The 14070-nt window shown below is 45.1% G+C and overlaps 1 long non-coding RNA gene across 2 annotated transcripts in view; it reads left to right on the top strand.

The window, feature by feature from the left end:
* The first annotated feature begins 477 nt into the window (after positions 1–477).
* LOC140196935 (uncharacterized) overlaps positions 478–14070 on the top strand; it is a 39187-nt gene continuing 25594 nt past the window's right edge. For both annotated transcript variants that reach the window (XR_011885833.1, XR_011885832.1), the window contains exon 1: positions 478–1068. This is a non-coding gene — a long non-coding RNA (uncharacterized lncRNA). The remainder of the gene's footprint in view (positions 1069–14070) is intronic.

The following is a 14070-nucleotide window of genomic DNA, read 5'->3' as shown; positions in this document are numbered from 1 at the left end:
GATCCCGGGGGAAATTGGTTTTCGTTACAGTTGCACCATGAATAATAAATAGTAATAAAACCACAAATAGTTAAATAGTAATATGTAAATTATGCCAGTAAATAAGTCCAGGACCAGCCTATTGGCTCAGGGTGTCTGACCCTCCAAGGGAGGAGTTGTAAAGTTTGATGGCCACAGGCAGGAATGACTTCCTACGACGCTCTGCGTTACATGAAAATAATAACTCCTAAGCAACGGCAATGGTAGCAGATCTTACGACACATGCCGGTGATAATAGACCTAATTCTGAGATGGGAAGCTGCAGAGGCGCAGATGGGTGGGATGATAACAGTGCAGAACGAATTGTAAGCAGACAGGGTAAGAGCTCCGGCAGGAAAACCAGGGTCGTATATGATTGGTGTGTGTGCGCACATTGGTTCACTGGAAATTTGGTCCAATGAGCGGTGCCACCTCTGATGACGTGACCCGGAGACCAAGAGGTGCGTTTGTGCCTCCGAGTGCGAGAGCAGGCGGGTGCTGTTCTCTCGATATGGTAGCGATGCCGATCGCAGCGCTTGTTCTTTGTTTCTTCATAACCGCTGGTGAGGGTCTCTGGGACGGTTAGTGGTCAGAGGCTGGACGTGGGATGTAGGAAAGAACATCAGTTGACAAGAGACGATCTTATTGAGCCGAGTACAGATCTTAAGAGTCTGTACTCACTGAGCTAAGCACATTTCCCCCGTCTGTTTGTCGCCTTACCCTCATAACATTTTCTCTTCCCCAGATGAGTCTCTGAATTTTACCATCATGGTGGAGCACAGACAAATAAATGCAACCGTCGGTGGAAATGCGTTTGGCCGTCGGATGAGATCTCCAGTGGAAGCTGGACCTTTAACGAGAAAACGGTCTGCCAGTGGATTGGTCAAACCCTGTCTGTTGATAATTCTTATTCGCGAGCCGAGCTGTTCACCAACAACGGGTCGCTACTGCTGAAGTTGGTGAACAAGTATGACAGTGGGGAATACCAGGTGAACATGGTCCCAACCAAAGGCTCGCAAACCTCAGTGACCATCACTCTCCAAGTCACTGGTAAGTGAGACGTTGGCTTTGTTTACTGTAGGGCTTCTATTTTTCTCTTTAATCCTGTGTTTTATCTTTACTGTCCAATTTAATTTGGTACTCTGTAAGTCACTAACGTCTTGGAGGTTTATCTTTTGTTGATCGGGAACTGTTAGCCAATTCATAGGATGACCCTGTCCTTTATTTACTGTGGGATCTTGCCGGAAAGGCGTCGGCTGGCTGGATAAAATAAGATCGAGGGTGCTTGTGGGTGTGGAACCCGAGGCCGAGTGTCCCGGCTCAGCCCAACGGCCACGCCTCGCCTGATTACGCCAGTTTACTTTAAAAAAAAACCTATTCTTTGATAGAGGAGTTTTTTTCCCTCAATCTTTCTCTTATTTCCGTTTAGTATATTTTTATGTAAAACCTGATGTGACGTCAGTAGTGACCAGACGATAAGGCGTTCCCAGTCACAAAATGAATCCTTTCATCCCGCGTTTGAATCATATTAATCCTTTAGTATCTCTGTGTGTGTGTTTATGTAAATGACTTTATATTGTAATACTTCTGAATAAAGTATTTTTGGAAAAATAAATTGAGCTGATGTCGCTTTGTGTGATCTTGTGGGCAGTTTAACCCCTGCACGTCAGCTGAAGTGTCCTGTGACGCCCAGGGATGCACTGCCCACAATGTCACCGCTCTGGAACCCTGAAAGTTTCTTTGGATATAGACATATAACGCAGATGTTCAGAATCAGAAGATAATCCCGCGATGAAATATGAAACGTTTAATAGGAAGACAGAGATTGTGAAAAAATGTGTTCATCGGGGATTAAAAGAATGTGCTTTGGCTCCTGATGAAAAGATCAAACTGATCAAATGTCACGTGTGTAATGGTTCGTATGTTTAACTGGAAAGTTGTTCCTGTTGCTGTTGGCAAGGACGGAGTTCGGGTGAGCCATGCCCGTTGACTCGTGGGGCAATGCAGCTTCCAGGAAATCTACTTAACCACTGATAATGATCCTGAAAAAAAATCTGATGATGCAGCCAGTGACGTGTAATCTGAGCATTCAGATTCTGCACATCCATCTCAAACAACCACAGAGTAAATTGTCACATTTTTCTCCAGTGACTGAAAGACAAATAACCCAGATGGTATAACTCTGAAATTAAAAAAAAGACAAACAATCAGAAACATCAGCAAGCCAGGTAAAAGCTGTGGAGAGAGAAATGTAACACATTTCTTCAGATGCGGTTTTGAGAGATCAATAATGTTCTCAGCAAACCATGGGCACCTGTTTTGCCTCGGATCTGTGCTCCCAGATTCTCCAGAACAGGCAAACACATGCCCTGTCACAACTTGACCACAGCCCTGCATCAGCACCAGACAAAGCAGATTTGGTCTAAAGTCTATTAAGTCTCCAATGTATGTTCAGAATTGAATGCAGACGACACTATTCTTTGCCAGATCTCTATGACAGTTTCCAGATTGTTAAAGTAAATACTTGCATGAAGTAGATGGCTTTGTTGCCAAGCTTGCAGGTGATACAAAGATTGGTGGAGGGGCAGGTAATGTTGAGGAAACAGGTAGCATGCAGAAGCACTTGGACAGATAAGGAGAATGAGCAAGAAAGTTGCAAATGAAATACAATGTTGGAAATACATGGTCATGCACATTGGTAGTAGAAATAAATGTGTGGACTGTGTTTTAAATGCAGAGAAAATCCAAAAAGCTGAGATGCAAAGGGACTTGGGCTCCTCATCTTAGAAGAGATGTGCTGGCATTGGAGAGGGTCCAGAGGAGGTTCACGAGGATGATTCCAGGAATGAAAGAGACTTTTGATGTCCTTGGGTCTGTACTCACTGAAACCCAAAAGGATGAGGGGGGATCTCATTGAAACCTTTCTAATGTTGAAAGGCCTAGACAGAGTAGATGTGAAAAGGATGTTTCCCATGGTGGGGGAGTCTAGGACAAGAGGGCACAGACTCAGGACAGAGGGGTGTCCTTTCAAAACAGATGTGGAGAAATTTCTTCAGCCAGAGGCTGGTGAATTTGTGGAATTTGTTGCCACCTGCAGCTGTAGAGACCAGGTTGTTGGTTGTGTTTAAGGCAGAGATTGATAGGTTCTTGATTGGACATGACATCAAAGGTTACAGGGAGAAGGATGGGAACTGGGGTTGAGGAGGAGAAAAAGAGGATCAAATGGCCCAATTCTGCTCCTTTGTCTTATGGTCATGTGCGTTGAGCTCACCTTCAGTGTTGCTATTGAAAACACAAGGATACTGGCATTGGTTACCAATATACACTCATGTTCGAAAGCTGTATAGGCATTTCATTGTTGCTTTGCAGCTAGGATTTGGTTACTGAGTGAGGAGCTTTGCATTGTTCAGTAGTATGCATTATGCTTGTTGTAACAATGTCAGACATTTATGCCAGTTTATCTTCCATCAGCAGAGAGGTATACTATAGATTCATAGTCATACAGCACACACACTGGCCATATCCACTCCATCTAGGACTTTAGGACTATTAATACTTGGTAGGTTTCAATGAGATGTCACCTCAGTTTTCCAAACTCCTGTGACTACAGGCATCAAACATGCCTCACCCTCTTCAGTCCTGGAATCTTTCTTGTGAAGAACAATCCCTCATTTTTTTTTTAATTGTTCAGCCCAACCACTCCCCTGAGCTAAATATTCTTAAACAGTCTGAAAAATGTGCCGCACTTTGAATGAAAATTATACAGTATAAAAGAAAATTCAAGCTGCGTGGCAACAAAACCTATATGTGTGGGAACATTTCAACTGCTGCCCGGATGCTCACCTGCACAGCTTGGAGGGAAACCTACATGTTAACCTCCTCTGGACCCTCTCCAATCCTGACACACAATTTCTCAGAAGAGGGGCCCAAAACTGCTCACAATACTCCAAGTGCTGTCTGATCAATACCGTACGAAGCTTCTGCATTACATCATGGCTATGAGAATCAATAAGATATATGGGCAGAATTAGGCCATTTTACCCATCGAGTCTGCTGCATCATTTCATCATCCAATTTGATCCAATTTTCCCCTCTGCCCCAATCTCCTGCCTTCTCCCCATATCCCTTCATGCCCTGACCAATCAAGAACCTATCGACCCCTGCCTGAAATATACAGAGACTTGGCCTCCATAGCGGCCTGTGTCAAAGAATTCCACAGATTCGCGAGTCAGTGGCTAAAGAAATACCTCCTTTTCTCCATTTTAAAAGGAAGCCCCTCTATTCCGAGGCTGTGTTATCTGATCTTATGCTCCGCCCCTATAGAAACATCTTCTCCACATTCACGCATTCAAAGCCTTTCACAATTTGACATGTTTCAATGAGGTCACCCCTCATTCTTGTCAGTTGCAGTGAGTACTTCCCTAGAGCCATTGAAAGCTCATATGATAAGCAAATCAATTCTGGAGTCATTTTTGTGAACATCGTTTGAACCCTCCCCGGTATCAGCACATCGTTTCTAAGATGTCAAAAACTAAACACCTATCCCATCTGTGGCCTCACCGGTCGCACATTACATCTTATTTCATATTCTTGTGTTGGAATGAATGCCAACATTGCATTTGCCTTCCTCACCACAGACTCAGCTTGCAAATTAACCTTAAGAGAATCCTGCACAAGGACTTCCAAGTCCCTTTGCACTTCCATTCTTCGTATTTTCTCTCCATTTAGAAAATAGTCATCAGTTTTATTTCTTCTACCAAACTGGATGACCATACACTTCTAGACACTGCCTTTCCAAGTGCCATTCTTTTACCCACTCTCCAAATCTCTCTGTCCTTCTCTAGCCTCTCTACGTCCTCCGATCTAGACGACCCTCCACATGTCTTCATATCGTCTGCAAACTTCACAACACAGCCATCAATTCCATCATCTAAATCATTGACAAACAATGTAAAAAGATTCAGACCCTACACAGACCTCTCGTCACCGGCAGTCAATCAGAAAAGGCTCCCTTTGTTCTCACTCTTTGCCTGATAACAGTCAGCCCCTGCCTTATCCATGCTAGAATCACAGGTACAGAGTTGGATAATTGGTGTTACGTACCCCGTAACTGGGTTGCCAAACCAGCAGAAATGGATCACTCAGTTGGAGTCTGGATTATTAGAACTAAGAAAGTTTTATTAAAGAAACAAGCAACACAGTAATCGAAAGGATAATAAATGCAACAATTCAGCAATGATAAATACACATGTGCACAGAATTAAGATAACAGCATCAATCAAGCTCTATCGTTGTCTAGGGGTAAATGACCAATTTCAAAGTGACACAAAGTTCAGTCCAACTTAGTTCAGTTCGCAGTAATCGTTGCCATGGCGATGGACAACGTGGGGGGAGGGAGAGAGAGAACGAGATCGACTGATCATTCAGAGCGGCTTCCACTCACAGACCGGCGATATTGCTCACAAGCAGCTTTCGGGCGGGTCCTTTGTGATGTCACCTGAGGTCACCGACTGTGACCCCTCCTCCAGATGCGGTCGATCCTCTGCAGTGAACCCGGCACCCAAGCGAGGGTGGACACACACCGGGTTCCCGCTGATCGTACCTTTCCACCCTGTGCGTTTATGGCCCGGTACTTCCCACCGGCTTGTGAGAGGCGCACCGCTTCCAGGGTCTCGTTACCTCGGGTATCGTGTGTGTCCTGCCTTAGCGAACCTGTCCCTTTTTATCCCCCTGCTGGGGTATCGCCTGTCCATCACTTCAAACAGTTCAGGGTTCAAAGGGGGAGCCGCTCTGGACAGCTCTCTCTCCCGTCCCTTCATTACACATCTCCAGATCGCCTGTCCATCACTTCAAACAGTTCAGGGTTCAAAGGGGGAGCCGCTCTAGACAATACCCAGACTGATGGCTCCTTCATTAACACCTCCAAATGCTGCTTCATTGTGTGCCTTATCTCTCCCTCCCCTGAGGACAGGTGGCAGACCAACTGCTGATGCCACTGGTGCTAACCCAGGCCAGCAAACATCTTAATTTATGTCATTGACAAACAATGTAAAAAGATTCAGACCCTACACAGACCTCTCGTCACCAGCAGTCAATCAGAAAAGGCTCCCTTTGTTCTCACTCTTTGCCTGATAACAGTCAGCCACTGCCTTATCCATGCGAGAATCACAGATACAGAGTTGGATAATTGGCAGGAGGTAAAAAAGTCAGAATAAGGGGAGCCTGTTCCAGTTGGCTGCCGATGACTAGTGGTTTTCCTCGGGGGACTGTGTTGGGACCACTTTTATTTTTTTTCTTTTACTGTCAGAGATTTGAATGAAAAGAATTGATGGCTTTGTGTCCAAGTGTGCAGATGATACAAAGATAGGTGAAGAGATAGGTAATGATCAGGAAGCAGAGAGGCTACAGAATAACTTAAACTGGTTGGTGTAATGCGCAAAAAGTGACCAATGGAATAGAGTGTTAGGAGGTGTATGAGCATACAAATATAGTAGAAGAGATAAATACATAGACAATTTTCTAAATTGAGAGAGAAGTCATAAGTCTCTGGTGCAAAGGGACTTAGGTGTCCCTATGCAGTATTCCCTAAATGTTAATTTGGGGGTTGAGTCAGTGGTGAGGAAGGTAAATATGATGTTGGTCTTCATTTCAAGAGAATTGGAATAGAAAAGCTGTGATAAAATGTTAAGGCTTTATTCGATGCTGGTGAAGCCTCAATTGGAATATAATGAATGGTTCTGGGCCGCCTAGCTAAGAGATCATATGCTGACGTTAGAGATGGTTCAAAGGACACTATCCAAAATGATTGCGGGTTTGAAGGACATATCATATAGGGAAGGTCTGGTGGCTCTGGGGCTGTACTTGCTGGAAATCAGAAAAATGAGGTAGGAAGCATTAAACAGTATTAAACGTTGAAATGTCTCAATAGAGTTGATGTGCAATGGACGTTTCCTATGGTGGGGAGACTAAGGCCAGAGGACACTGCCTCGGAATAGTAATGAGTTGATTTTTGAAAGGAGATGAGGAGGAATTGCTTTATGCAGAGAGTGGTGAATCTGTGGAATTCTTTGCCACAGCGGCTGCACAGGGCATCCTTGGGTATATTTAAGGGACGAGTTAGCAGATTAGTGACTAGTGAAGGCATAAAGGAATACGGGCGGGGGGGTGGTAAAGCAGGTGAATGAGGCTGAGAGGGAAATGGATGATTTGAAATTGCAGAGCAAGCTCGATGGGCCAAATGCCTAAATCTGCTCCTATCTCTTATGGCCTTATGATCTTTAGGGAATCCTGTGCAAGAACTCCCAGGTGCTGTTGTACCTCTGATTATTGAATGTTCTCTCGGTTTGGAAAATAGTCTGCACTCTTGTTAGTTATACCAAACTGAATGACGAGACACCCCCTTGCGTGATATTTCATCTGGCTCTTCTTTGGCCATCCTTCCAATCTGTCTCAGTATTTTTGCATACTCCCTGCTTCCTGAATAATACCTGTTCCACTACCTATTTCTGTAATATCTGCAAAGCAATTAGTTCCATCTTCCAAATCATTGAGATATAATGTGAAAAGTAGTGGACCCACACCGACCCCTGTGGAGCACCAATGGCAGCCAACAAGAATAGGTCGCATCGATTCACACGCCTTGCGCCTGCCAGTCGGCCAGTCATCCATCATTGTTATTTTGTGCAATACCTTGGGAGTCTACCATGTTAAGCAGTCTCATGTGTGGCATCTTGTCAAAGACCTTCTGAAAATCAACAATATCCACTGACTCCCCTTTGTCTATCTTACCCGCTGTTTTCTTAAAGAATTCCAGATTTGTCAGGCAAGATGTCGCCTGAAAGGAACAATGCTAACCTTAGCTTATTTAATCATGTCCCTCCCAGTACCAGAATCTCATCCTTAATAATGTTATCTATCACCTTCCTACACACTAAAGTGAGGAGAGCAGGTCCACGCTTTCCATCCTCCTGTCTCCCTCTGTTTTTAGGTAGTGAAGTGGCATTTGTAATTTTCCAATCGTCCACAATCATTCCAAAATCTAGTGATTCTTGAAAGATCATGACTAATGCCTCCACAATCTCTTCAGCTATGTCTTTCATAACACTGGGGTGAAGTCAATCTGGTCCAATGAGTTAGTTATCTCCGCACCTTTCAGCCTCCCTAGAACCTTCTCCTAGGCAATAGCAACTCTGTTCACTACTAAAACAACAGGAATTCTGCAGATGCTGGAAATTCAAGCAACACACATAAAAGTTGCTGGTGAATGCAGCAGGCCAGGCAGCATCTCTAGGAAGAGGTGCAGTCGACGTTTCAGGCCGAGACCCTTCGTCAGGACTAACTGAAGGAAGAGTGAGTAAGGGATTTGAAAGTGGGAGGGGAAGGGGGAGATCCAAAATGATAGGAGAAGACAGGAGGGGAGGGATGGAGCCAAGAGCTGGACAGGTGATAGGCAAAAGGGATACGAGAGGATCATGGGACTGGAGGTCCGGGAAGAAAGGCAGGGCGGGGGCGGGGGGGGGACCCAGAGGATGGGCAAGGGGTATAGTCAGAGGGACAGAGGGAGAAAAAGGAGAGTGAGAGAAAGAATGTGTGTATAAAAATAAGTAACAGATGGGGTATGAGGGGGAGGTGGGGCATTAGCGGAAGTTAGAGAAGTCGATGTTCATGCCATCAGGTTGGAGGCTACCCAGACGGAATATAAGGTGTTGTTCCTCCAACCTGAGTGTGGCTTCATCTTTACAGTAGAGGAGACCGTGGATAGACATGTTAGAATGGGAATGGGATGTGGAATTAAAATGTGTAGCCACTGGGAGATCCTGCTTTCTCTGGTGGACAGAGCGTAGATGTTCAGCAAAGCGGTCTCCCAGTCTGCGTCGGGTCTCGCCAATATATAAAAGGCCACATCGGGAGCACCGGACGCAGTATATCACCCCAGCCAGCTCACAGGTGAAGTGTAGATCCTTTCTCATTTCTTCAAATTTGGCCTTCTTCCAGTTAAGAACCTCAACCCTAGGACCAGATCTATCCTTGCCAATGATCAAGTTGAAACTAATGGTGTTATGATCACTGGAACCAAAGGGCTCCCCTACACAGACTTCCATCACTTATCCTAACTTGTTTCCTAACAGGAGATCCAATATTGCATCCCCTCTAGTTGGTCCCTCTACATATTGATTTAGAAAACTTTCCTGAACACATTTTACAAACTCTAAACCATCTAGACCCCTAACAGTATGGGAGTCCCAATCAATATGTGGAAAATTAAAATCCCTTACCACCACAACTTTATGTTTCCTGCAGTTGCTTGCTATCTCTCTGCAGATTTGCTCTTCCAATTCTCGTTGACTATTGGGTGGACAGTAATACAATCCCACTAATGTGGCCATACCTTTCCTGTTTCTCAGCTCCACCCATAAAGACTCAGTAGACAAGCCCTCTAATCTGTCCTGCCTAAGCACTGCTGTCATATTTTCCCTGACAAGCACTGCTACTCCCCCACCTTTCATTCCTCTGCCTTGATCACATCTGAAACATCGGAACCCTGGAATATTAAGCTGCCAGGCCTGCCCCTCCAGTAGCCAAGTTTCACTAATTGCTATAACGTCATAATTCCACGTGTCAATCCATGCCCTCAACTCATCCGCCTTCTGGTTGCTTTACCTGTCGTACCAGGATGTCGTGCACCCGGTCAGAGACATCCCGGACCCTGGCACTTGGGAGGCAACAAACCATGCGGGTGTCCTTCTCATGTCCACAAAATCTCCTGTCTGCTCCCCTGACTATAGAGTCTCCAATGACGACAGCTCTCCTCTTCTCCGTCCCACCCTTCTGCACCACAGGGTTAGACTCAGTGCCGGAGGCCCTGCCCCCGTGGCTCACACCTGGTCGGTCATCCCCGCCAACAGTATCCAGGACAGTAAACTTATTATTCAGGGGAATGGCTACAGGGGTGCTCTGCCACTACCTGTCTGCTCACCTTCGCTTTCCCCCCTCTGACAGCCTAGGTGTGACTACCTCTCTGTAGCTCTCATCTATGACTGCCTCATTCTCTCTTATGAGTCAAAGGTCATCCATCTGCTGCTCCAGATTCCTTACATGGTCTTCCAGATCGCCCAGCCGTATGCACTTCTGGCAGATTTGACTCTGCGGGAGAGGGGAGTCCCCCCAAGACTGCCACATCTCACATGAGAGGCACATCACCATCACAGGAGACATTGTAAAAACTAACTGCGAGCTAGCTTGTCCTCCGCCTCTTCTCGTCGAAGCTTCTCGAGTCAAAGCCTCAAAGCTCCACTCCTTCACTGGCCTACTCACTCACTGGCCACTTTCCACAGGCCGCTTCGCTTGAGCTATCCCTCTATTTATCTGTTTGATCTTTTCAAAATGTTTGGTCACCTGACCTCGACTGCTCAATCAGCTGCTTTCTGTTGAGTCTGAGCTATTCAAATCTTGATTGTCTAATCAACAGCTTTCTGCTGATCTATTCAAAACTTGATTGACTTGACTGCACAGACCAACTGCCAAAACTGCCAGAATCTCTCAAATCAAAGCCTCAAAGCTCCACTCCTTCACTGGCCCACTCACGCTCTGGCCGCTGTTAAGTCGTCTGAAAACTTCGAGCCTCTGATCAGCCCGCCGACACCGAGTACCAAGAACCATCTCTATCCGAGCGATTCGACCTCAGCCTTGGTTGCCAGCAGCAGGCAAAGCCGGGGATTTTGAGGCCTTCCCTCTGGAAGATTCTCGAGCACCCAGTAGCAGCGGCAGCGAACCGGCATTTCAGAAATTTCTCCAGATGTTCCTCTGTGCTTTCACGTCTGTCTCCATCAAATCAGAATTGTCCACAACCCCTACTTAATGGACACAATATCATTTTCACCGGAGAGCTGTGCGCGCACGGCGCGCTGTTATCTCCTCCTCCCGCCTACAAGATTGGATTATTTTCCTTCGGAGGTGACTAATCTGAAGTTAAAAAGCAACGTATGTAGTTGATTTTGTAACACTCTGTTGGCATATTGCATCTTAACCCCAGGGTTTGGATTGGAGCCAGGTGTGCTAAATTGTGTCAGGTTTGGCTCAGTATATCTGTTAAGGTAATGGCTACAGCAGGCTGCACAGTTCTGGCTGCCATACAACAAGAATAATTTGGTAGCATTGGAGAGAGTGCTAACCGTCTGACATGGCCTCTGGACCAGACAATTTCAGAACAAGAATGTGAGATTGAGATTGTTCTCCTTGCACAGATCACCCTTATAGGAATATTGAATAATGTATGGTCGCTGACAGTACAGGATCCTATTCACTAAGCTTCAACATAAACACAAAGAAGGTGGGCTCGGGCGAATGCTGCGAATTGTAGTCAGAGATCCATTTGTCTGATTGGCATTCTGACGTAGAACAAAGATTTCACAATGCATCAGAGAAACAGGAGAAAAAGCCCTGTGGTCAGTGATGTTGTATGAACCATGCTGGGGAATTGAGTTACTCCTACGTAGCATCACAGAGTCAATGATACCACAGAACAGCAAAAGGACTTGCACAACTATTGTTCAGCCTGGTCCCCAGCGGCCTGCACCCAGACCACAACTCTCAACCCCCAGTCATTATTGTGCTTATCCAAAATTTCCTTAAATGTTGAAATCGAACCGGCACCACCGTTAGTCGCTCGTTCAGCACTCGTGTCACCCTATAAAGGAAGAAGTTCCCCTTAAAAATCTCACCTCTCACACTTAACCTATGACCGAGTTCTGGTCTCACCCAACCTCAGTGAGGAAAAAAACACTGCTTGATTTCTTGATTAATGCACCTCATATTTTCCATACCATTATCACATCTCCCCTCACCTCCCATGTTCCACACCTTTCAACCTCTTCGGCCTTTCCTTATAACACAGGTCCAGCAGCCTTGTAAACTTTTTCAGTACTCTTTCATTGTTAATGATATCATTCACTGTCTGTCAGTGACCAGGACTGAAGGCAATACTCCAAATTTGGTCACAAATGTAGAAGACAACTTCAACATAACATCCCAACTTCTCTACTCAATACTTTGATTTATGACCCTGCTTACCTGTGATCCTACTCACAAAGAAACATAGATCAGAATTCCCAGAGCCCTCTTTTCTGCCTTACTCCTCAATGTCCTGCTATGCACGAGGTAACGCTGCTTCTCCCTCCCAAAGTGCAACGATGCACACTTGCCTGCATTAAATTACATCCAACAGGTTTTCAGCCCGGCCAGATCTCGCTTCAAGATTGGATAGTCTTCCACACAGTCTACCACACCCAATATTAGTATTACCTGTAGCTTTGCTAATCCAGGATCCATATTATGATTGAGGTCATTGATATAATTGAGACATAACAATGGGCACATCAATGGACGCGCCCTCCTGCTCATAATCTCCAGTTCATTTGCCAATCTTAACTTGGTGCACAGAGCCCCAGCTGATATGATTGTCATAGTCATAGTCATACTTTATTGACCCCAGGGGAAATTGTTTTTCGTTACAGTTGCACCATAAATAATAAATAGTAATAGAACCATAAATAGTTAAATAGTAATATGTAAATTATGCCAGTAAATTATGAAATAAGTCCAGGACCAGCCTATCGGCTCAGGGTGTCTGACCCTCCTAGGGAGGAGTTGTAAAGTTTGATGGCCACAGGCAGGAATGACTTCCTATGACGCTCAGTGTTGCATCTCGGTGGAATGAGTCTCTGGCTGAATGTACTGCTGTGTCCAACCAGTCCATTATGTAGTGGATGGGAGACATTGTCCAAGATGGCATGCAACTTGGACAGCATCTTCTTTTCAGACACCACCGTGAGAGAGTCCAGTTCCATCCCCACAACATCACTGGCCTTACGGATGGTTTTGTTGATTCTGTTGGTGTCTGTTATCAGAAAAAAAGAACATTTCATCTGGATGGACCAGACAAGATCAGGATTCAGCCATGGGGCCCAGCTGTAGCAGAAACTGTTACAACTCTGACATTAAGTTGTTCTGCCCAGTCAGTTCCCAGTGCTGAATATAGATAGTACAAATGATCTGCACACAGGACAGGACTACACCATCAAGTTATTAAGGAAGGTTGACGGTGGAAATTATACTTGTCAGGTTTATAACAAAGAAACCAAGGAAAACAGCAGCTTTCTGCAAAGGTCACTGTACGAGAGAAGTAAAAGTTTCCATCTATATTCCACCCCAATCGACCTCCTAAGCAATTTTTATTTTTCAATTGACACGCTATGCTGTTCTGTCTACTATGGTCATCAGGGTCAGTGAATCTGGAGCAGAGTAACATAAATAATGAATAGCGTGAAGGTATTAATTAGTAGCCAATTTGTCCCAATTGTTAATTTAAGTCTGCAGCGAATAATGTTCCATGTCATGTTTGCCAGAGCTTTGGTGACTGAAGAACAGGTAGAACATGTCAGTTAAAATAACGGAGAACCTTGTCTGTTTATCTGCCCCAATAACCGAGGGGCATACCGTGCCCAGGCTTGTAAGCAGGATCGTTCAAAGCCGGTCTTCACAGTGTGGCTTCATTTAGCATCATGGACTATTGGAAAGTGAAGCCTCTAAAGTTCTGAGAAGTAGAAAGGTTTCTCAGAACACAGAACCCTGAGCAGTACGAATGTAACTTCACGAAGTTAAGGAAACCACCCCCGTGGGAATAAAATACAGCTGCTGGACAAACCAAACAAACTAATCTTGGATGTTTACAGAGTTTCAAGGAACACAGCGTTCAGGAGTATTGCCAGAAAACGCTGGAAACACTCAGCAGGTCAGGTAGCATCTGTGAAAGGAGAAACAGCAGTTGACATCCCAATGAGGGACGGGGAGGCGGGAGAGCAACAATGCGACACTCAAATGTGAAATGAACCATCACTGGAGAGGGATAGAATTCTTCAACCAATTCTGACAGAGGATTTCCATTTGAATTGTTTCTTGGTCCACTGAGGCTACCTGACCGCTTGAGAGTTTACTGGGATTTCCTTTCTTAAAAATCTAATATTTCCATCATCTCCAGCGTTTGCGTTCTCTTTT

This window comes from Mobula birostris, chromosome 4, assembly GCF_030028105.1.
Source record: "Mobula birostris isolate sMobBir1 chromosome 4, sMobBir1.hap1, whole genome shotgun sequence".
NCBI lineage: Eukaryota > Metazoa > Chordata > Chondrichthyes > Myliobatiformes > Myliobatidae > Mobula > Mobula birostris.
This window is presented reverse-complemented; position numbering and strand designations above follow the sequence as displayed.